Consider the following 24,177-nt stretch of genomic DNA (forward strand, 5'->3'; position numbering starts at 1 on the left):
TACCCTTGATAGAAAAATAAAATAAGCTTCCAGACCTTCTCTTCTCAACTCCAACCACCCCGGCCTTCTCCTTTCCTTTCCTTTTCTATCCTTCCTCCTTCCACTCACGCCAGCCACACCCAAAGCCAACTGCAGCTGTCCCAATCTTTTCCTTCCCAGTCAAGCTCCTGCCAGCACTCTCAGGCAGTCCCCGCTACAACGGCGAAAGGCTCCGCTGCTGCTGTGCGCCGCTGGAGGGGTTTTCTTCGTGCTTCGCCCCACAGATCATCTGCCCGGCGGCACCCACCTCCTCCACCAACTCTCCTGTGGCTTGCACCGTGACCGGGCAGCACAAGCCTCCCCTGCCGCCTCCTTCCACCAGTCCTCCGTTGCTGCCACTGAAGAGAACGGGGAGGGGAACGGCTCTGTGCATCGATACAGAGCAGAGAAGAACACTTGCTTGCCACCCTGCGTTGCCACGCGTCTCCCTTCTCCATTCTGGAAATGGCAGCCCCATTTCCTGCTGCTTCTCCTGGCGCTGCTGTAAGTTTGGTGCAGTACCGCCCAGCTCCTCTCTCTTCCCAAAAGCATTTCTTCACTAACCTGCTTTCCAGCTCTGGCACGTTTCTCTCCTGCTGCAGGGAAACGGAGTTTGTGGGACTAAAAAAAGTTCAGTCAGACCTTCTAACTTCTTGTGAGATCTTTTTTTTTTCATGACAAGTCGGAAGGTCTAACTGAACTAGGGCTTATTTTTGGGGTAGGGCTTATATTAGCACTCCCCCAAATCAGGGTAGGTCTTATTTTCAGGGTAGATCTAATTTTCGGGGAAACATGGTATGTGTGATTAACCTATTAACCTAAAATCGGTTCTGATATCGCTGTTTTACTAACCTGACAGCTTATTATTCTAAATAGGAAACCTTCATTTTGTTTGCAAATAATAATATTAAAGATTCTAATTACCAGCAAGAATGAGTTCTTACATTTAAAGAGCACCTGTCATTTCAGATCCATCATGGCAACGCCTGTTAGCGGGCATGCACTCACCTCCTGTCCGCCACGTCCCTCACCTTGTTGTGTCACTGCCGCATCACCAGCCATCCCATTAAAGTGAATGGGACTGTCGGTGAGTCAACAGCGGGTCAGAGGAGGAGCCACTGCGGGACAGAGAGGACAGTTGCTCTTTAAAAATTATGATTTAAATCGAGTTGATTTAAATCAAGCCTTTTTACTAGTGATTTAAATCATGATTTAAATCGGCTTGATTTAAATCAAATCCATCCTGTAAAGGAATCACTTTTACAGTATATAAAAGTAAGTTTGACTAATTACCTGAAATACAATTCTTTCTTTCAAGTATATGGTTTGATTCTTAATTCTTGCCTTTGTAATTTGCAATGCATTGTTGTACTCAGGACCTTGCTTAGGTCAGGATCAGCTGATTCAACCTTCACTTGTGTCTTTTGTGGTCAAGCTCTTTAGCTTTTGAATCTGAAGATTCAGAGAGAGCCCCAAAACTCCCCCCCACAGATGCCCCTACTCATAACAGTCCTATCATATATGTTGAGAATATGAATGCATTTCATTTTTGAATTGATTATGAATCCAAATCTGATTTTTTTTTTGGCCCACCCATGGTCATGCTGTTTCTCTATTTCAGTATGGAAATATTTCTGAAACAATAATGCAATGAGTCACAGGTTGTCTAGTATACTACTAAAAATTTTCCTGTCTGTTTGTCTATGTGTAACCTTCAATTACTCCAAACAAGTGCATCTAAGTGCAAAATTTTTTGAATCAATGTACCTAAAATATGCTAATTTAAACAATATGTGCAAAATCTGGGACCCATTAGTCCTGCATAATTAAAATTTCAAGGATCTTTATAGTGGTGACCGCTGCAGTATTGCCAGTCAGCTGTGATCATGTGATCATGTTTTCCAATGCTCCCTGCCAACTTCCCACAAGCAAAGTCAACGGGGAAGCCAGCAGGAAGTTGCTCCTGTTCCCACTGCTTTTTTTGCCTTTTGGGGGGGAGGGTCATTCTGTTTCTCTGTTTAAGTAAAGAAATACCTTAAGTATCTCTGTTTAAGTAAGGAAAGATGACCCAATGGGTCATGGATTGTCTAGTTACTTTTAAGAATCTTTAGATAACCTCCCAGTATTTGCAGATGTCTATTGAGAAAGTTTCTAATGAAAAAAAAATTGTAGTGCAGTTCATGAATAGGATTAAGGATCTTTCCTTGTGGTTATAATAATCCAGCATATCTGGGTGGTGCCAGGCTGAAGAAAACTGTTATATAAAATTATCTAATCCAATTTTAAAGAGTGTAAGGTACTTGCCTTTTGTATAACTTGTAGCACATCATACATTATTATTATGGTTCCTCACAGAGTTATTCAGATTTTTAGACTGGATTTAGCATTTTTATCCACCTATCCTCCCAAAGACTTGGGATAGGCAGATGTTATGGTTAGATGATGTAACCTGGGGACACAGAATAAAAAAGAAAAAAAAGGAGAAGATAAACAAAATACAAAGATCTCCAAATGAAAGTAAAACGATTGTGGTAAAAGAACGCAAAGGTAGTACCAATAGTAGTAGGTACCTTGTGTGCAATCCCAAAGTTACTAGAGCATCATTTGAACACCATTGGTATTGACAAAATCACCATCAGTCAATTGTAAAAGGCAGCTTTACTTGGAACAACTTAAATCTTGCAATGATATCTTTAACACCATGAAACTACAGAAACGATATCTGCCTATCCATGGGAAGGACTCAACAGGTTGATAACAATGTCAAATCCTGTCTGAATATCTGGCTGATTCTGACCAGCAAATACTACTATATGAAATCATAACTGCCAGTTCTTTAGCTGGTTTTGTCTTTTATTTGCATCAAGTACTTCCCAAGATGAACTTTATTAGAATGAAATACATTAAGAGGTTGTATTTATTGGCATAGGATATATGTGCATGCAAGCATTGTGGTGGCCTTTTGTAATTGTCAGCTGCAAATGTTGCCAATGTGCAGATTTTCTTAAGTGCCATCCAAGATTTTTTTGGTATGACAACCAATGTGCCAATAACCACTGGGACCACCATGGGTGGTTTATGCCATACTCTTTCAACTTTGATTTTCAGATCTTGATACTTTGTGATCTTCTCCAATTCTTTGTCTTCTACTATTCCCTGGTATTATTGTATCAGCTATCCACACTTTGTTCCTTTCAACCAGTCAAATCTGGTGTATTTTGTGCCAAGACTTTTATCAATTTGTATTCAGAAATCCCACAACGTTTTAACCTGCTCATTTTCAACTACTATTTCAACTGTATGTTCCTACCAATTTTTCATTACTGGCACATGCTATTTTTTTACAGATATTTCCAGTGAATCATTTTGGCAACTGTGTTATGTTACAGTCAGTCTGTGCGATCTTGAGCTGAATATATGATCTATTGTTTCTTCTGCTTCTTTGTCCAACCTACACTTTGAATCATTTGATGATTTTTCAATTCTGACCTGACCTTGGTTACATTAATTCATATAGCTTATTCTTGAACAACTTAAAAGCAACCCTTTAGGTTCTTTTTTTTAATGTTCCAATTATAAGCCATTGCCAGATTTTATCTTTTTCCACTTTTTCTCAATCTTTTGTAGAAATTGACCATGTAAGATTTTTCCTTTCTAGCATTCTGTTTGTATTTTATTCCATTATTATTACTAAAGTTTCTAGGTTGCCCAACTCCAGAACAACTCTGGGTACGTTTATAAAATTAAAACACAACATTTCATTAAAAAGACAACATTTATCCAAGGGAACAATAATCTGTAAGTTTTTTTCCCCACATCAGCCCCAGTCACCGGCAGTTCCTCAGGTTCTGCTACGCGGGCCATCACTACCAATACAGGGCCTTCCTGTTCGGCCTCTTGTCAGCTCCAAGGGTGTTCACCAAGGTCCTGGCGGTGTTGGCCACACAGCTACGAACGGTACCGGTGTGCGTCCAGTGTTACCTGAATGACATTCTCATTCAGTCCCCCTCCCTTCAGACCACCCGGTCGGACCTAACGTTGTCAATCAGGGTCCTTCAGGAACACGGGTTTTCGGTCAACTTCCAGAAAAATCAGACTGTCCCCTCCACCCGACTCCTACACCTGGGCGCCGTCATAGACACTCAGTTGTCAGGTCTACCTGTCACAGGAGCGTCGGGACAGCATCCGGACCCTGGCTCTCAGGGTTCAGGGAACAAGTAATTCCACTGGTTCTGCTCTCCCAGCTCCTGGGAAAGATGGTCTCATGCATTGCAATAGTCCCTTGGGCCAGACTACATTCCAGGGACCTCCAATGGTTCCTCCTCCCATTCCAGAGGCTGGGCACCAGCTCTTCCAACAAAGGGGTAAGGGTCCCCCCCAAACCTTACGGTCTCTCAAGTGGTGGTCCTCGCCAGCAGTAGCCAGAGGGTCACACTTCAAGGAACCCGCCCGGCTCACGCTTACGACAGACACCAGTCTGTTTGGCTGGGGAGCACACCTGCAGTCTAAATGGGCCCAGGGACAATGGTCCCAGGCAGATCTGAAACACAATATCAATTGGTTGGAGCTCAGAGCCATACATTTGACCCTCCGCCACTTCCACAACAGGGTGGCGAGGCAACATGTACTAGTCCTCACCGACAACGTGGCAGCGAAGGCCCACGTGAACCGGCAGGGGGGTACCCAATCCAGGTCCCTCATAACCGAGGCCCAGGCCTTGGGGTCCTGGGCGGAGACCAACCTCGCCTCCATCAGGACCGAGCACATCTCGGGGGAGGCAAACAGGCAAGCGGACTTCCTAAGCAGATCGACTGTGGATCACTCCGAATAACGACTGCATCCGGACCTCTTCGCGGAAATAGCGCAGAGGTTCGGACAACCAGTCGTAGACTTGTTCGCTTCTCCGATGAATACCCAATTCCCAAGGTTCTTCTCTCGGTTCCCATCTCCGGGGGCGGAGGGAGCGGACGCCCTCCGATGCCCATAGCCGGGGGTCTGCTTTACGCGTTTCCCCCTCTTCCTCTGATCACGGCAACCATTCGCAAGATGTTACAGGAACGGGCAGAGGTCATACTCGTGGCCCCATATTGGCCACGAAGGCCGTGGTTTGCCAACCTGGAGAATCTCTCCAGATCTTCTCCATGGAAGATCCCCCCGGGTCGCATGTCTCTCAGCCAGGGAGTTCTACAACACCCAGAACCCCAATGGCTGCAGTTAGCCGCCTGGCACTTGAACGCCGGATCTTGAGCGGGGAATCATACTCGGCAAGGGTAATTTCCATATTCAGGCTTCCCGCCGACCGGCAACAAATCACATCTATGACTCCACATGGAGGAATTTTTGCAATTGGTGCGAGAGGCGGCTACTTGATGTTTCGGATTTGACAATCCCAAACATTCTAGAATACTTGCTCAAGGGTCTCGACAGGGACTTAGCGCCTAATACCATCCGCAGGCAGGTCGCGGCCCTGTCCACCCTACTTACCTTTGCCAGTTCAGTTCCCTTGGCCCAGCACCCCAGAATACACTCCTTAAGGGCGCCACCAATACAAAACCACCCGTGGTACATAGGTACCCTTCCTGGGAATTGCCACGGGGTCTTACGGGCCCTCACCAAAACGCCATTCGAGCCTATCAGGTCTTGTACTCTGAGGTCCTTGTCCCTCAAGGTCACCTTCCTGATCGCGATCACGTCAGCCAGGCGCATTTCTGAGCTTGCGGCACTGTCAGTCAGGGAGGACCTCTGCACCTTTCACCAAAACCGGGTGGTTCTCCGATTGGACCCTACCTTCGTCCCTAAGGTCAACATCTGTTTTCATAAGGCCCAAGAAATTGTTTTGCCGGATTTTTGCCCCAATCTGGCCCATGCCTTGGAACGACAGTGGCACACACTGGATGTTCGCAGGGCGTTATGCTACTATATCAAGCGAACAGCGCCCTTCCGCAAGTCTGAAGCCCTCTTCGTTTCATTTCACCATGCCTCTAGTGGACAGAAGGTGTCCGCCTCAACCATAGGCAGGTGGATCAAGGCTTGCATTGCGGAGGCGTACCAATCACTTTCCCTGCCAGCGCCAGGGCAGGTCACGGCACATTCCACTCGCAGTGCTGCAACCTCCGCGGCATGGGCCACACAGGCCTCTATCGAGGAGGTTTGCAGAGCGGCGACATCGTCTTCGCCTTCCCCATTTGTAAGGCACTACAAGATAGACCGCTTTGCATCTGCGGACGCCTCCTTTGGAAGGAGGGTCCTTCAGCAGGTGGCTACTGGGGACATAGCTGTGGGCTCTTCTGTTTCCCCCCCATTGGGACAGTGAGGCTTTGGTATGTCCCATTGGTGGATTCTCCATCTCCGGTGCTGGAGAAGGGGCGTTGTCTTACCTGAACGCCTTTTCTCAGCACGGAGATGGAGAATCCACTCCCACCCTTAAAGACCATATTACGGGTCCAGGAGCCAACACGTCGGACTGTCGTCAGCTGCTTTCGCCTTCGTCAAGACTGGGAGTGGCTACCCAAGGATGGGCGTGGCAAGTTTGACTGACTTGGTCTAATGGGCAGGAAGGCAGAGTTAACCCATTGGTGGATTCTCCATCTCCGTGCTGAGAAAAGGCGTTCAGGTAAGACAACGCCCCTTCTATTCTATTTCCCCATTGACTTTGCTTGTCAGAAGCCATGTGAGAAGGTTACAAATGGCAATCACGTGATCTTGGATGCTGCAACTGAATTTTGATCACAGGACTGCAAGCATGCTGTTATGGTTGTAAGTGCAAGGACCAGTCAAAACTCATTTTTTTCAGGACCATTATAACTCTGAGCAGTTGTTAAATGAATGGTCAAAAGTCAAGGCTTACCTGTACCTGACTATACTTGACTGTTTTACTGTACAAATGGAGTTGGGAAAAGGAATGGAGGAAATGTTATTACTGGAAGAAAACCTGAAAAAAATGAAAATATGCTAAGGAAATACCTTAGAAATTTCTTGGTTTGAGGTGGTTTATCTGTATGGACATGCTCAGTTACTGTACACATCTCGTGTACAGTATGTATATCATCCATTGCGGTCCTAGTTCATTACTGGTTGTCCAGGGAAAAGTGTGCTATTATAAAAGTAATATAATAGGAGTTTTCAATTGTATTTGTGAGATACCACTGCTTTTCTTCATTTAATATAGTTTATTACTTTACTACATAATAGAACAAATACTATTAGTGCTTGACTTAACGGTGGTTAAGTCTGTTGGTTATAATTTAGTATGGCTTTGGAAAAAGTGACGTTGGCTGTTCTGGCTGTTGCATCACGCATGGCAATTTGGGTGCTTGGCAACCAGCTCACATTTACATAGCTGCAGCATCTTGTGGTTACACGATAGCTTCTGAGAAGCGAAGTTAATGAGAAAAGCTGGATTTGCTTAATGACCATGTGATTTGCTTAACAATCAATAACAGTTGATTTACATAACAACCATGGTAAAAATGGCTGTAAAAGTGGGTCTAGTCACTGAGGACTCACTTACTGACTGCATCGTTTAGTGCCCCAAACTCTAGTCCCAATTGTGATCGTAAATCAAGGATTACTGGCATATTGAGGGAAATGTCAAATTTTCCCACTTGCATTATTAGGATGACTAAAGTTGTTGATAGCACAAATTTACTTATGTAATTCATCCAAATTGAAACGGGCCATTAAATATGGACAAATTGCATAATGTAGCTCCTTCAGCTGGACCAGCAGTATCCCTGAAATAGATTTCCTGAGATATACAAGGGAATATCTTCAAAGACATAAAGATAATTAGGTAAAACAAAACTTAATTTAGTATGATTAAGCTAATTAAGCAGATGGAATGTGAATGAAAACTACAATCAGGTATGATTATAAAATATAGTATGAAAACAAAGACTTCTGTCCTGTTAATCATGTGAGATTGAAGAATGTAGCTAGAAGAGTGTCAGCACTAATTTTTTTTAATGTTTTGTTTTTTAAAAAATTATGATGCCTTTTAAAAACAATTTTAAACAGAACTGGTTAGTATTCATTGCCAGTTTTCAATGTCATTAACTAAATCTTGAATGAGGGAACTGCTGTAGTCCATTCCTGTCTTTCAGTCTTGACAAAGCAAAACACTGGGACAGTTTTCTTTGGGCCTCCATCTTTTTGTATCTAAATTATAAAAGCATGGTGGAACTTTCTTCCGTTTATGCAACAAGTTCTTACTGGGTTTTTTTTTAATGTCATTGTTGGTACATTTTAAATTTTCCTGGCTAATAGTTTTCCACAAACTTGCTTTTTTTTTTTTTTGTCCTTACCGTGCTTCTCTTTAGAATGACAGCGTTTAAGAAAAAATACACTATTTTAATCCTATAAGGCAGTGATGGCAAATCTTTTAGAGACCGAGTGCCCAAACTGCAACCCAAAACCCACTTATGTATTGTCGGGTGCCGGGTGGGCGTGGCCCATTGGGTGGGCGTGGCTGCGGTGGTAATAGCAGACTGGGTGGGACTAAAAAGTTCAATCAATCAATTCCAACTTTGTGAGATTTTTTTTTCCCTGGGAGTTGAAATTGATTGATTGAACCACTTTTTTTTGCACACAGCGGCAGAGGCCTAAAGCAAAAAGATTTTATAAAACCCAGCTGAAGTCCTAGGAGTGGGGCAATGGTGCGTGTGCCTACAGAGAGGACTCTGCATGTCACCTGTGGCACGCGTGCCATAGGTTCGCCACCATGGCTATAAGGGAAGCATTATTATTTATTTACTGTATAATAATTTTGAAGATGAGAAATATAGTAAAGTACTGCCCTTTATTTGAAATTTTAATGGCAAATGTATGTATTAGAAATGTACAAATTGATTTCATTGATTTTGATCCTGCATTTAAAATATTGACTACCGAGGGTCAAAATCATATTTTTTTTAAGCTTTCCTTGCCTATAGAAGAATGGTGGTAGGAGAAGGAGGGGTTGTATAAAAATGTGAATAGCTAAGAAATCAGTATCCTTAATTATTGAAGGAAATATGCCATGACAATGTCATGTTGGTATAAAAAATAAGTTATGATTCTAATGAAGAAATTGAAAACTTATAATGAATTCAAAATTAAGAGACATGAATTTTATTTTCTATTTTCTAAATTATACACCTGCAACTTTCAGAATAACAATAAACTGATGTGTGATATATATCATTAATATATAAAAAATAGGTAGTATTGCCAATATACCAGGCCACATATGTTGGTTAGAAAGCACATGCTGCTAATTTACTTTTCCTCTTCATATTTAACTATGGTGTATGTATGACTTCTTGCAGACTAAGCAAGTTTGAAACAAGCAAGGCTTCCATTTCTAATTGTTCCTAATTGATATTTGAAAAAATAATCAGCATAGTATTTCTTAGTACAAACTTGGTATATTAACAAGTGTCTTACATTTAAAAATTTATGGAAGATTGCAGACTCTGTTTCTGCATCTTTACTGCAGTCTTCATATGTCTGTTCTTGTTCAGGAATCTTGTCATAATTTAATGTGTATATGCAGACTTAGAGCTTAGGAAGATAAAAAGCCATAGCCCTGCAAATACTGGTTCCCAAAATCAGTTAATTAATACTGTATGCAGTTTTATTCTGTACGTTTATTTGCTGGATATTGGCGAAGATAGCAAGAACTCTTTTTTTTTAAAGGATAGTGTAGAATAAATGGATTTATTCAAGAATTGAAATATCTTTTTATGTTGGTGCTGATAGTTTTATTATAGCCAAAAATGAAAGAACCATACTGATTAGTTTACATATTTTGAACATGATACTAAAAGGCTATGTATTATCATAATTTAATCATCATGATTTTTTAATTAGTAATTTATTGACTACATTTATATCAGTAATTGAATGGTTCTTTTGTCTACCCAACTGGTAAAGGTATGTACAAATAGTCCTTGAGCAATGAGTGTTTGGTCAGCTGAACAAATTATAGTAACAACCAGTCCTTGGAGTTCCTGCCATCCCAGCAGCCCCGTAATCATGTAATTGTGATTGGGGTGTTAGGCAGCCCATTCATATTTATGACCAGTTGTCAAGTGCCCCATAAGGTCAATTTTAGGTCAGTTGGTAGAAATAATAAACAGTGTATATACAATATAATATACATGATTGCCATTGGCAAATTTTCCTGCTGGCTTCCCCAGAAAGTCAGTAGGGAATGAGCTAAGTCTTTCCCACTTGTGCTGCACAGGTCACACATGCATCCCTGGGCATCCTCCCTGACCTGCACCTTATCCCCATATACCTTCCGTAACCCACATGGCATTCCTCATACACTGTAATCAGTAACACTGGCAACTTGGACTGCAGGGATTGCCATCACTAAACAGTGCAGTCATGTTTTATGGCTGCATGAATTAATGGTGGACATTCTGATTCCCATTACTGTCATAAGTTGGGGACGACATTGTGATTCTTTCAGCCCCAAGTGTTTTATTTTTTTTCAGGTATTTTAATAATAATTTCAGCATTTCTACTGCTCACTGTATGTTTTTTCTCTAATTATTGCAGTTTTATAATTTATTGCTAATATTTATTGCTGTTATTATTGCTGCTCTACCTTTTGTCCTATAATGTCCCTCTGTATTGTTTTCTATATTAATTTATTTGTTTGATTTCTTTTAAAATAAGATTAATGATGAGTACTGGGGTATCACTGTAGTTTAAATCTTTAGTGATACCTCAGTACTCGTCATTAACTGGTTCCGGGAGATGTGACATGTACTAAACACAAGTGCCAAACAAACCACGTGACTTACCACATGACCCTTTGTTTCAGCTGGGAAGGACTTCTTCTCTGTCCCTTTTCCTATGTCAGTGACCTTCCCAGCATGGCCAACTTCTTGTCTGCCCTCTGTAGCCAGTCCCCTTTTCTTTTGCAGCGACCTTCCCAACCTGGCTGACTTTCTGTCCATTCTCTGCAGCCAGCCCCCTTTTACTTTTGCCTTGAGTACCAAACAAACAATGAGTACCAGGACAACACTGTTGTGTCAAAATGCCAAGTATTTAGTGAAATACCAAATTCAACGAGTTTTGAAACAGTTGAGTACCGTTGTTAGTAAACTGGATATCTAATAATATATAATATATATATATATAATAATACTCTCTGAGTAGAACTATTAGTTTTATTATCATTTGATCCAGTGGTGGGATTCAGCCAGTTCACACCACTTTGGTAGAACCGGTAGCTAATTTTTTGTTGCCCAGGTCCAGAATGGACTTTTGGAAGCAGCATCCACATAGAGAACCGGTTATTCACATATTTGAATCCCACCACTGATTTGATCTGGCTGTGCAATTCAGGTGCTTGTTTTAAGTCAATTGGTAGAAAGAATATACTGTTAGTATTTATAGAATATAATAACACAGGCATTTCAGCTTGGATTCCTACATTACTGTCAATGCACCTCACTTCACCACCCCCACCTTCGCACAGCAGCTGCATTGTAGACATACACAGAACTTGCTGCAGGATTTGTGGAGCAGTCTGCTTCTTTCATATTTGAAGGCAATGGATTGTCTCTCCTAGCACTGCAAAATGCACCTGCCCCCTCTCCTTTCAAACATTTTGGTAAATTCCAGGGAAGGGACGGAGATATTTCTCAACGGAATTGCTTCATATGGCTGGCTGCATCTTTCACAGCAAATCTCTCCCTCCCACTCCTCTTTAGACCACAGGAATGTTGTTGTTTGAGTTCCCTCTGGATTGCACCACAGATACTTTGCTTTAATGTTGCAGCCCTTTTTGCTAGCCAAGATGTATCTAACTAAGCAGCCATAGCTGTGAACAAAAGCTGATAAGGTTGGCTTTTCTTGTAGGTTGCCAGTGCTTTATCTGTGCATCTTTGCTTACTTCAGGGAATTGTAGAAGGGCACTTGATAAAAGAAACAAGACAGGTGGTAGTGCTTCTAGGCATATATATTAATTAACAATCTGATTACATCTCCAGAACCTTTTCTGTCACTGCCTGCAGGCTTCCATTAAACTACTAACCTGACCCAATTTCTGTTTCACCTGTAGCCTGAGACTGGGCATATTGTATAATATAATGGGCTGTATTGAGGTTCCTATGCATCAGCAGCCCCCAACCTTTTATGCACCAGGGATCAATTCCATGAAGGGCATTTTTTCCATGGATCGGGGGGAGGCATGCTTCCGTGCACTGCCGGATCCCACGCTTACGCAGATGGGGCTTCGCTTGCTTGTGCAGACTGGTTCTTGGCAGGCTGTGGACGGGCCGGTCTGGGGCCCGGGGGTTGGGGACCTCTGCTGTACATAGTTCATAAGGAATAAAACCTAGTTATTATGAGTAAGCAAACAGTTTATTGTTTGGAGAATTTATACCTCAATTCTTTTGCAAGCAGAATACATTAATATATTGTAATTTACTTAAAAATATTTTTCTTTCTCAAAAAGTATATTGAAGCCAATAATAGGTTTTCTATTTTAAAATTTTAAATTTTTAAAGTATAAACATTTATATGACAAGACTAAAAACTTAAAAGAGAAAGATAGTCATAATTTATTTTTAATAGTAGCATCATAGATTCCACTTCTTCCCATGTGCATCTTGATCCTTTCCTCCCCATCTTTGTATTGAAAATTATTGTTATTGCTATGGATTGTTATTGTTTAAATATTTATTGGCTTTTAATTTTTGTAAGCTGCCTCTAAGCAAGATGGTAGCTCACAAGTCTAATAAATAGAAAATAAAACATAGTTCCAAAAGTTATAAAAATATTTTTGTCATTACCAGAGCAATAATCGAATATGGCTATGAGCAGGGCTTTTTTTGTCATAGAACGCCCAGAACGGAGTTCTGGCACCTTTTTTGGATGGAACCTTGTAGGTAGGCAAGGCGGGTTGTATGACGTGTGTGAGTTTCGGCACCTTTTTTTTTTTTTTTTTTTTTTTTACAAAAAAAGCACTGGTTATAAGTAACTCTACTAACAGTAAAAGAAACCCACCATTATTATCATCTAAGCACCATTCTGTGTGGCAGTTGTTCTTAATCTTTTTTGAGGATCTTGTTAAACTGTTAAACCCGTTCTCAGTAAAATGTGTTTAAATGCATAAAATAGCATACATAAATTGCATTGCAAAGGAAATCAGTTTCATTTGAACTGCTAAATAACAAATACATAATATAGTAAGATGTGCTTTTTTATTAATCCATTAATTGAATAACAAGGTAGTACTCTTTATGGTATAATAATTATACCATAAACAGTTGACTTCACTGAAGTTTAGTGAAGTTAACAAACATGTTTGGAGTCTAGAGATCATAAATTTTATTGTTGCCGTATACATAATTGAAATAAAAGCTACATATTAGTTAGAGGCTACTGAAAATAAACATAATTTGTTCCATATCCAAGTTCATATACCCCTGGGGTTTCTGTACCTCAGGTTAGGAACTCTGCTGTATGATATCCAGTAAAATGAAGTATTTGAGAGGGAAAGCTTTTATTTCTGTTATTCTGTTATAAGATAGCAGAGTCTTTGTGTAGCCAGTGGGAAAACTCTCTCATGGAACAAGCTGAACAAATTTTAAAGCTTGTTGAGTCCCAGTTAACCTTGATGAATACAAAGATTTAAATGAAATGTTTCGTAGTCTCAAATTGTAGATGTTTTTTAAAAAAGCCTAGTTTTTTGACTAGTTCTTTGAATTATGCCAACAAACTTAGAAGTCAGAGTAATTTAGAAGGAATTCATATTCTTAATAACCATTGTTGTGTACAATTTACAATTTCATACTTTTCTTAAACGAAAATCCCAAATAGTGGACAATATAGCACAAATGATGTAGCTAACCATCTGCCTCCAGAGCTAAATGTTTAGTCCCCAGAAAAGGCAGATAGTGGCTGCCATATTAAATTAAACTGATCAAAGATTAATCTGGCCTCAGTAACTCCTGAGCATACTGGAGGAATAAAGTTAGATATCGGAGCTCTCTCAGACTACAAACTAGCAACATAATGTCTTCCAATAGATGGATTTGTATTTTAAGTTAATACTATCTAGAAAGAATGACTTTCTCCAGCATGAGGATGGAGAATCCACGAATAGGTTTAGACTGTCTTCCTGCCCAATTAGACTAAGTCTGACAAAGTAGTCACGCCTCCTGCTGGGCCCTGGTATTCCCTGACATGACTTAGTCTTCAGCCCAGCAGGACACGATTGTGCTTGGTTACCTTATCAGAGTTCTGGGCAGATTGTATTTTTTTATCTTTTTCCCCTTCGTGGATTCTCTCCCCCAATTCAGCGCTGGGATCAGCGCTGGCCCAAACACCCAGGGAACCCTTTCCCTGAAATCAGATTAGAACTTTATTAAACTGAATTCAAATTTAATTTACCCCAATTTAATTTTTAATTCCGTTCATTTTTAAGTCCTGAGTTCAGTGTTCCCAGCAGGGAACGAAGGACCCTCACCAGCCAGCTGAGACCCGGACTGAAAGCCTACCTCAGATCGGCCAGCTGAACGCTGGCTCCAGGCTGCCGCTGCGGTCCCATTTTTGGCGCACCGATCGCGGCCGCCATTTTTTTGCACCGCTTGGTCAGACTCCTTCTTGCCCTGCCCTCAGGAGACCAGCTAGGCACAAGGGAGACATCGCTGGGACAGAAGAGGGTCACCAGGAGCCTTGGTCCCAATGCCCCCTCTGAGCTACTGCTCTTGCCGCGCGGCCGCCATTTTGGATCACGCGGCCAGCACGGCTTTACTTTTTAAAACTTGCCGCTTTAGCTGGAGGCCAGCTAATTGGCAAGAATCCAGCAGCGGGGACATTACCTTTTGGCCCAGCAGCTTTGGTGAGCCTGGCTGGGGACCAGGTCTGGGGGCTGTACCACTCTTGGCGTGCGGCTGCCATTTTGGACCGCGCGGCCAGCGCGGCTTTGCTTTTTAAATTTTGCTGCTTCAGCTGGAGGCCAGCTGATTGGCAAGAATCCAGCAGCAGCAATATTTCGTCTCCCTTGATCAGTGTGAGGGCAGACAGCCAATCAGGCCAGGGGCATTGGAGGCTTACTGGTACACAGCTGGCAGGCGGCAGCAATCCCTATTAAAGGATATTGTCAAATTAATAATATTAAAATAAGGTTAATAATTAAATTGACTAATCAAATCAATAGTAATAAATTAATAATGTTAAATTACCCTGTGATCCTCAGTTCACGTCAGCCAGGTCCTTAGCCATAACTAGACTTCTCAACATCAAAGTGAAGGATTGCTGCCATTAACAAGGGACATGTGTGCAGACGCTCGCCAAATTGTAGTTTTGACCACCTCGTCCGCCTGACCACGCTGCTGTCAGTGCGTTTTCAGGCATCAATAGCCATCAGGAGCAATCTGGTGCGCGAGTGGCCTCCCCGGTCCAGCGGCCACCATAGTCTACAGCAATTACTGGCCCTGCCAGTACCTGGGATCACAACCATACCCAGTGCTCCGCTCCCATACCTTGTGATCCTTCTCAGAATAACACTGAGGGATCTCAGTCGTGATGGCAGACAATGCGGCACCTCAGCCCACGCAGGGTGCTCCCGGAACTCCCGTGCCAGGGAATCCCAAGTCCTCCAAATTGGAGGCTGCAGGAAAGCTTAAGGCCAAGGCCAAAGCTGTTCCTGGTAAGAAGCCCTCTAAGGCAGCAGAGAAAGAGGCCAGCAGGAGACACATAGCCTTAGAGAAGCAATTCTCCAAGGCCCAACAACTGAACATCAGTGTGACAGCCCAGGCTTTCCAGGTCCCACACGAGAGTTCACTATTTAAGCTGCAGCTGGTTCCATCCGGCTCCCTAGTCCAACGGGCCCAGTCCCCAGAAGGCGAGGCCGGGTAGGGAGAAGGTCCGCCTCTCAATCAGGGGCCAAGCCCCCAATGGGTGGTCCCTTCACCCAGGGCCCAACCGGCGCCAGAAGCCACATTTACACCCACAGCGGCCGGACTCCGCCCTATTGAGCCTCAACGGGCATGGCCAGAGCAGCTGCAGGCGTTACTAGCTCAAGCGTTCGCCCAGGGCATGGCATCCTCATTCATCCAGAGGCCCAGGTCAGAATTTGTGACCCCCACGACTCCTCACTTCCGGGCGGATACCCCGGGATACCCTGAATCTGTCTCGTCCAATCACTCTTCCCAGGACAGAGACTCAGGCCCCGAGGAATACGGGTCAACAGACATCCAGTTATCTGAGGATGAGGAGTCTGCCCCAGACCCCTCCCCTTTCGTGGGTCTATTCGACCCAGGCTTGTTTAAGTCACTTCTACTGAAGGCAACTACCTCGGCCAAAATTTGCCCTGAGCAGGAGCCTCAACTGGCTCCTCCCACCAGCCAGCCGTGGTTCACCGTTATCCCTCTTGGGAACTCCTGCGGGTCTTGCAGGCCCTAACCTCGCCACCGTTTGAGCCAATCAAGACATGTTCACTATGGTTCCTAACCATGAAAATAGCCTTCCTCATAGCCATCACGTCGGCCAGACGCATCTCAGAACTAGCTGCTCTCTCTGTCAGAGAGGACCTATGCATTTTTCACAATGACAGGGTGGTCCTCAGGCTGGATCCATCCTTCATACCGAAAGTAAATTCATTGTTCCGTAGCTCACAGGAGGTGATTCTCCCAAATTTTTGTCCTCGACCATCTCATGCGTTAGAACGCCAATGGCACACCTTGGACATTCGAAGGGCGTTGCGCCATTACCTCAAGCGAACTTCAGCCTTTCGCAAGTCGGAAGCGCTCTTCATTTCCTTTCAATCCTCTTCCATGGGACAGAAGGTTTCGTCTTCAACAATAGGCAGGTGGATCAGGGCGTGCATCGCAGGAGCATACCAGTCACATTCCCTGTCAGTCCCAAGACATATAACCGCTCACTCCACCCGCAGTGCTGCAACATCAGCAGCGTGGGCCTCACAGGCATCCATTGGGGATATCTGTAGGGTGGCGACCTGGTCCTCGCCTTCCCCATTCGTGAGACACTACAGGCTGGATAGATTTGCCTCCGCGGATGCCTCATTCGGCCGGAGAGTGCTCCAGCAGGTGGTGCCAACAAGTGGGACACAGGCCCAGATCAAATCCCTCCCATAGGGACAGGGTAGCTTTGGTACGTCCCATTCGTGGATTCTCCATCCTCATGCTGGAGAAGGGGCGTTGTTTTACCTGAACGCCTTTTCTCAGCATGACGATGGAGAATCCACACCCACCCCTTTAGGTCCATCAGGCCTGTGTTAGGGGTAGGGGAGCCAACACATCGGACTATCATCAATAGCTTTGCCTTCGTCGTCTCTGGGAATACCAGGGCCCAGCAGGAGGCGTGGCTACTTTGTCAGACTTAGTCTAATTGGGCAGGAAGACAGTCTAAACCCATTTGTGGATTCTCCATTGTCATGCTGAGAAAAGGCGTTCAAGTAAGACAACGCCCCTTCTGTCGTTGTCTTGATTAAACTTCAGTTCATTAGTCTACTTCCTGCCCATAATCACCTTCAGACAGCCTGGTCACGTGGTGACAATTAAAGAAAATTGAAAATCACAAACAAATTTTAAACTAATGAAACAGAGAGACTAGCACAGGGTAACAACAACAAAGATTACAGAAGACAAATCAATAAAAAGAGTAGTAGAGAAAGCAGTAGTGCTCTGAATCATAAATCAGACCTGATCAAGATCTATCCAGAAAGCAAGTTTCTCTTTCCACATAACAAAAGTATATGTTCAAGGTAAATGGGAGGGATTTCAGAGCACTTTGATGAAAAGAAATTTGGAACAAAGTCAACTTGTATTGAATGGACACTATGGGAAGGATGATACAAATAGAATAGTTCATAAGATTTCCAGCTCCCAATCCATTTAGGTAAGAACCAGCACTTTGAATTTAACCCGGAATTGATCCCATAGCAAAAACAAACAAACAAACAAACCCTCACAACCCATTGTCCTTCATCCTTCTTGTCCCAGCCAATAATGCCGTTGGTAGCATTTTTGCATCAATGAAAGTACAATTGTGTTTCCTCCTTCGGTGTATTTTTTTTCAGAATAGTAGCCATGTGAATAAAACTAATTATAGTGGAAAGGTAATGTCTGGCCCAGAGTCACTCCCTGAACTGTGGGATGACTTGAATCTGAATTTCTCTGATCATAATCCAGCACTTTAATCATTATACCTTGCTGGTTGTTTTAAAATAAGAGTCTAACTACATGAATGCTACTATCAGATTTAAGATGGCAGAATAAAAAAAAATAGAGCACTTGTTTTACTGTTAAACTAAAGCAGTGATGGCGAACCGTTTAGACACTGAGTGCCCAAACTGCAACCCAAAACCCACTTATTTATTGCAAAGTGCCAGGGCTGCATCAACATTGTGGTGCCCTCGGGGGCGTGGGGGCATGGCCCACTGGGTGGGTGTGGCTGCAGTGGTCATGGCAGACTGGGTGAGTGTGGCCGGGGCCAGGGTGGCGGGGCCCAGTCCCTCGCCATCTCCGGGGCATCCCCGGGGGGCCAACGCCGTTTGCTTGCTCACTTCCTGCCCTGTCACTTCCAAACGCCACGTGCTCACTACTCTGGCAAACTCTGCTGGGGCAATGGTGCGTGTGCCCACAGAGAGGGCTCTGGTTTCCCTCCCCCCCCATCCCTTCCCTCCTGGCCTCACATGCTCTCCTTTTCCTGGGCACGACCCACTGCATCGCCTCCTCAGCTGTCGTCCGTCCGTCCAACTCAGAGGTGGCTTCTCTGAACTGCTGGCGGCGGGCTGCAGAGCCCCAGAGTGTGCTGGTCAAGGTGCCGGCAGGCTGTGGCTGCTGACGGACACTGTCGGCCCCTATGCGCTTGCTGGCCTCTGTGTGCGGAGGCGATGGTGTCAGGCAGCAGCCACTTCGGCCCCTGCCTCACCTTGCCCTGCGACAAGGGCACCCCCACCCTGCCTCGCCTCGCCTCATCCTGCAGGACGAGCCTCCTGCCCACCGTCCCATCTGCCAGAGACCCCCTGGATCTCCCCCAACCCTGCCCGGCCCCCACAGGCATCCCTCCCCACGAGCAACATCGAGGTGACCATGCCCACCTTGGCCAAACCCACCCAGTCTGCCATGACCACCACAGCCATGCTCACCCAGTGGGCCATGCCCACCTGGCATCCGGCGATAAATAAGTGGGTTTTGCATTGCAGTTTGGGCACTCGGTCTCTAAAAGGTTCGCCATCACTGGACTAGAACTATGATATTGGAAGCAATTATTTGGAATTTTTCCAATAAATATACTGAATTGTCTTGATGTTACTTTTATTATTAATTCAGCATGCTTGTGTAAGTCCTTCTATTATTATTTTTATCAGATTTGTAATTAAATGCATTTTGAAAAGTGTTGAATCTAGAATCGGTTCAGTTATTAGCCACTATAGCTTTCTACAATAATATATAAGGTATCATCCAAAGTAAATGTCCACCCACTGATCCATATAGGGATTAGAAATGTTCCATGGTGACCTGATTAGTTTTGAAAATAGGACAACAGTATGGCACAAAAAATAAGAAATATTGGCCGAGGAATCATGTAATGAATAAATTAAAAAGTAGAAAAGAGGTAGGCATAAAACAAAACTTACCCTGTTTCCAAGAGAAATAGAAATGTTGGTCTGGATATGTAAAGCATGTTAATCCATAATTTTTTTGTGGAGGTTATCATATGATGTGAATCTAGCCATTGTATTTGCAAAACATGGTTTATGACTGTATTATGCAAACTGAGTTAACTGTAGTTGATTTAAACAGATTTACCATCTTAGTATGTTTATATTAGTATGTTGTGTGTATCCAGGCATTGGTACCGTGATACCACTTTATTCATAAGATTTTGTAACGGTCCAGAAAAACTCTGGAGGTAATATGGTAATGAAGATAAAGAAATACTGACTACATTATTGCATAATGCTAACCCAGAATTTTTAAGTAATGGCTTAGTTTACAATTATTGTCAGGTATAGTTGGTAGCTTCGTATAATGATGTACCAGCAGTTAGAGAAAGAACAATATATACTTGCACGACAAATACACAAAGACAGTCAAAAGCACTCAAAAGGGTTCAGAAATTAGATTTTCTAGATATGTGGCTATACTGCAAATCACTTTCTCAAAGAAACCCCCAAATAGTCACCCATAATGTTTTTGTTATACTGTCCTTAGTAATGATGTTCAAAATCCAGTGAATGGGGCGTGCACTGAGTTGGGACATAGCCATAGTGTATAATTAGTTAGTTTTGTCAGTCAGAAATGATACTGTCACATTCAAAGAAAGTCAAAACTTTAGAATAATGCTACCTTGTTTGTCCTAGTAAAGATTTTCTAAACTATTGTTATTATCAATACGTGAGAACTATAGTTTAAAACTGAATTATTGCTGTCAGAACAGTGGCTTGCTAAAACAAATCACATTATTATTGCTTTACATCCATACTTCTGCTGTATGCTTCTGCTGTGATGCCATTACTGCCTGGCATGTATCTGAGAGTGTTGATGTGGTTGCGGTCTTTGTGGTACATGTTTTTATAGAGGTGATGGTAGGAACACAAGGGAACCGGTAAAAGTCTATTTGCTTATTTTGGCATAGTAGCATACAGTTACGTTAGGAAAAGTTTTAATTTTAACTGAATTAAATTATGATTCAGAGAATAAAATAGATTTTTAAAGAGATTTTACTTTTTGCCTTAAAATACCTTTAGAGCATTTTTAAATCACTGTCCATGAAGCTTGTATAGGCTATTTTTCTTTAAAATATAATTGCAATTGATCTCCCTTGACCAATTATTTGTCCTCTAACAAAAAGAACTGGAATTCTACTTTATTGTTATAGGGTATGATAAGGGTAGTCCTCAACTTACAATAGTTCATTTAGTGACTGTTCAAAGTTACAACAGCACTGAAAAAGTGACATGAACTTTTTCACACTTACAACCGTTTGTTTTTTTAAAAAAACAGGCATTCAATAGGGGAAACTTTTAATGCTGCAGTTCTCAGAATACAATTATGTTACAGGTAGTCCTCAACTTATGACCACAATTGAGCCCAAAATTTCTGTTGCTAAGTGAAACATTTATTAATAATAACAACAACAACAACAACAACAACAACAACAATAATAATAATAATAATAATAATAATAATAATAATAATAATAATAATAATAATAAAGTTGGAAGGGACCTTGGAGGTCAACTAGTCCAACTCCCTGCTCAGGCAGGAAACCCTATACCAGGGGTCCTCAACCATAGCAACTTTAAGACTTGTGGACTTCAACTCCCAGAATTCCTCAGCCAGCTTTGCTGGCTGAGGAATTCTGGGAATTGAAGTCCACAAGTCTTAAAGTTGCCAAGGTTGAGGACCCCTGCCCTATACCATTTCAGACAAATGGCTGTAGAGTCTCCTCTTAAAAACTTACAGTGTTGGAGCATTCACAGCTTCTGGAGGCAGGTTGTTCCACTGATTGATTGTTTTAACTGTCAAAACATTTCTTCTTAGTTCTAGGTTGCTTCCCCCATTGGTTAGTTTTCCATCTGTTGCTTCTTGTCCTGCCTGTTAAGTCAGTTTGCCCCATTTTATTTATGACGCTTCAACCGTCATAAATATGAGTCAATTGCCAAGTTTCTGAATTTTGATCACATGTCCATGGGGATAGTATAACGGTCATAAGTGTGAAAACTGGTCATAAGTCACTTTGATCAATGCTGTTGTAATTTTGAACTGTCACTAAATGAACAGTTTTAAGTCGAGAACTACCTGTATTTGGAAACTTTGGAAATGTATAATTACATTAGAAGGTTTTTGATACTATGATATTAAGCATTTTGAACCAAACTGCTAGAAAATCTTCTTTACTTAGTAAAAATAATCAAATTGTACACAAATCAAAGCAAAAGTAATTGTATGAATTATAGATTCCAAACAGTTAATAACCTAAAATGTACAAATGCAAACTCATCTGGTATCAGTCTCTCAGTCAAGGTAAAGATTAGTACAACATTATGTGAAGAGTTAAAAAAAATCAGTATCAGAAGGAAGAGGCTATTTTTCTTTAAAATATAATTGCAGTTGACTTACCTTGACCAATTATTTGCCCTTCAATAAAAAGAACTGGAATTCTACTTTATTGTTATAGGGTATCATACGGGTAGTCCTCGACTTACAACAGTTCATTTAGTGACTGTTTGAAGTTACAACGGCACTGAAAAAATTGACTTATGATCTTTTTCACATTTACAACTGTTGCAGCATGCTCATGGTCATGTGATCAAAATCCAGATGCATATTTATGATGGCTGCAATGTCCTTGGTCATGTGATCACCTTTTGTGACCTTCTGACAAGCAAAGTCAATGGGGAAGTCAGATTTACTTAACAACGATGTCACTAACTCAACAACTACAATGATTCACTTAACAACTGTGGCAAGAAAGGTTGTAAAATGGAGCAAAACTCACTTAACAAATGTTTCATTTTACAACAGAAATTTTGGGCTCAATTGTGGTTGTAAGTCGAGGAATACCTGTAATAGAATCTGGAAAGCCTGACAGAGATTTTCTCTTTCTCCCTTCTTATACTAAAGTGAATAAAGGAGTGCAGTCTTGATTTTTTTTTCTTCACTCCCTGCAGTCTATCTGAGCTAAGTTGATGTTTACACAATAGTTGTTGAATTCCATATTTAAGGCCATCTCTCTCTTGCTCTACGGAAACCACCCAGGAATCTTAGGGCTGAAGGTTAGATTGGGAAGTTAACAAAACATCCCCTAATGGAAATATCTGTAAAGTCACCAGGAAATAGTTCATTTATTAGCTTTCTTTACCACTGCAATTATAAACCCCAGTTAATACACAAAAAGAATATAAAATATTCAAGGTATAGTTATAGTACAAATAGGTTATTTATTATACAAACAGAAAACAATCACCGTTAAGTCTAAAACTGAAGCAATATCTAAAAATGTCACAGGACAATATTAAAGGCTCTCCGGAAGAGCGCCACTTGTCTTAACTTGTTTCTGGATGTTAGGTAAATTTGACTTCCAGAGAAAAGGTGTTCAGTAACATGAGGGCTTCTTATCTCCTGATCTCAACCCCCCCCCCCAGATTTCATGGAATCACCATACTATTTTTCTTAGAATTTTCATATCACACTTTGAGAGAAGAAATTTTGGAGATAGTACAATGCAAAGTCATATAGAATAAAAATAGTACTTTGAATTGTTCCCAGAAATCTATTGGCAATCAATAAAAAATATTAAAAAAATGAGCAGGTGAGCCTCCATGTTGTGTATCAACTGCAGTTTCAGGAAGTCTTTAAAGCAGTCCCGCAGAGCACATTGCAGTAATCCAGCCAAGTGTTAATCAGACAAGGATCTTGCAATCTTAAGTGTTGCAACATTTGAAATTGGACAGAGGTTCTCTTGGCCACAGCCATTTGCCCATCCAATAATAGCTGTGAGTGTTCCCTGGTTGGAGAGTAGTACTCAGAAATAGTGCCTTTCTTTCAAGAGACAATACTAGAGATGACAAAGAACTTCCATGAACAACCAGCAATTCCATCTTACTCAGTTTCAACTTCAACCTGTTTCTTCCCATCTAGATTCTAAAAGCCTCCAGACACCAGGACAAGACTTTGACTGCATCACTTCTATGATCCGGGTGACAATGTACAACTGGGAATCATCAATGTATTGATGTTGCTACACTCTGAACTGATGGATGACTTCTCTGAGTGGCTTCATGTAGATGTAAAAAATAGGAAGGAGAAAACCGAGTTGTATTGCACTGGATCAGTTTTTCCTTCTCTACAGCCATTGACTAGAACTGCCCACTGAGGAAGGAGTGGAATCACTTGACACAGTGCCTTGCATATGGATACCATAGTTGATGGTATTGAAGACTACTGAATGATCTGGTAGGACCAGAAAGTTTATCTTTCCCTTATTGAGGTTCCAGCAAAGGTCATCAATCAACAAGCAGTGTGGTTTCCATCTTACTTATTGCCCTTAATCCTGACTGAAAGCAACCCATATAATCTGTATTCTCTACAGAATACCTCACTACACCCTGAACAACCTTCCCTAAAAGAAAAAGGTTGGAGACAGGGTGATATTTGTCCCATAAGAGTTAAGTTCACTTAG

At 42.1% G+C, this 24,177-nt stretch overlaps 1 protein-coding gene across 1 annotated transcript in view; it reads left to right on the forward strand.

Moving 5' to 3' along the window:
• The window catches only part of CHD6 (chromodomain helicase DNA binding protein 6), a 134,609-nt gene that overhangs the window by 13,644 nt on the left and 96,788 nt on the right, over nucleotides 1–24,177 (forward strand). Inside the window, exon 2 of the mRNA XM_029283703.1 lies at nucleotides 23,637–23,951. The gene's annotated coding sequence lies outside the window, so the exon portion shown is untranslated. The remainder of the gene's footprint in view (nucleotides 1–23,636; nucleotides 23,952–24,177) is intronic.

This window comes from Protobothrops mucrosquamatus, unplaced genomic scaffold (genome assembly GCF_001527695.2).
Source record: "Protobothrops mucrosquamatus isolate PMUCROS unplaced genomic scaffold, P.Mucros_1.0 scaffold194, whole genome shotgun sequence".
Lineage (NCBI taxonomy): Eukaryota > Metazoa > Chordata > Lepidosauria > Squamata > Viperidae > Protobothrops > Protobothrops mucrosquamatus.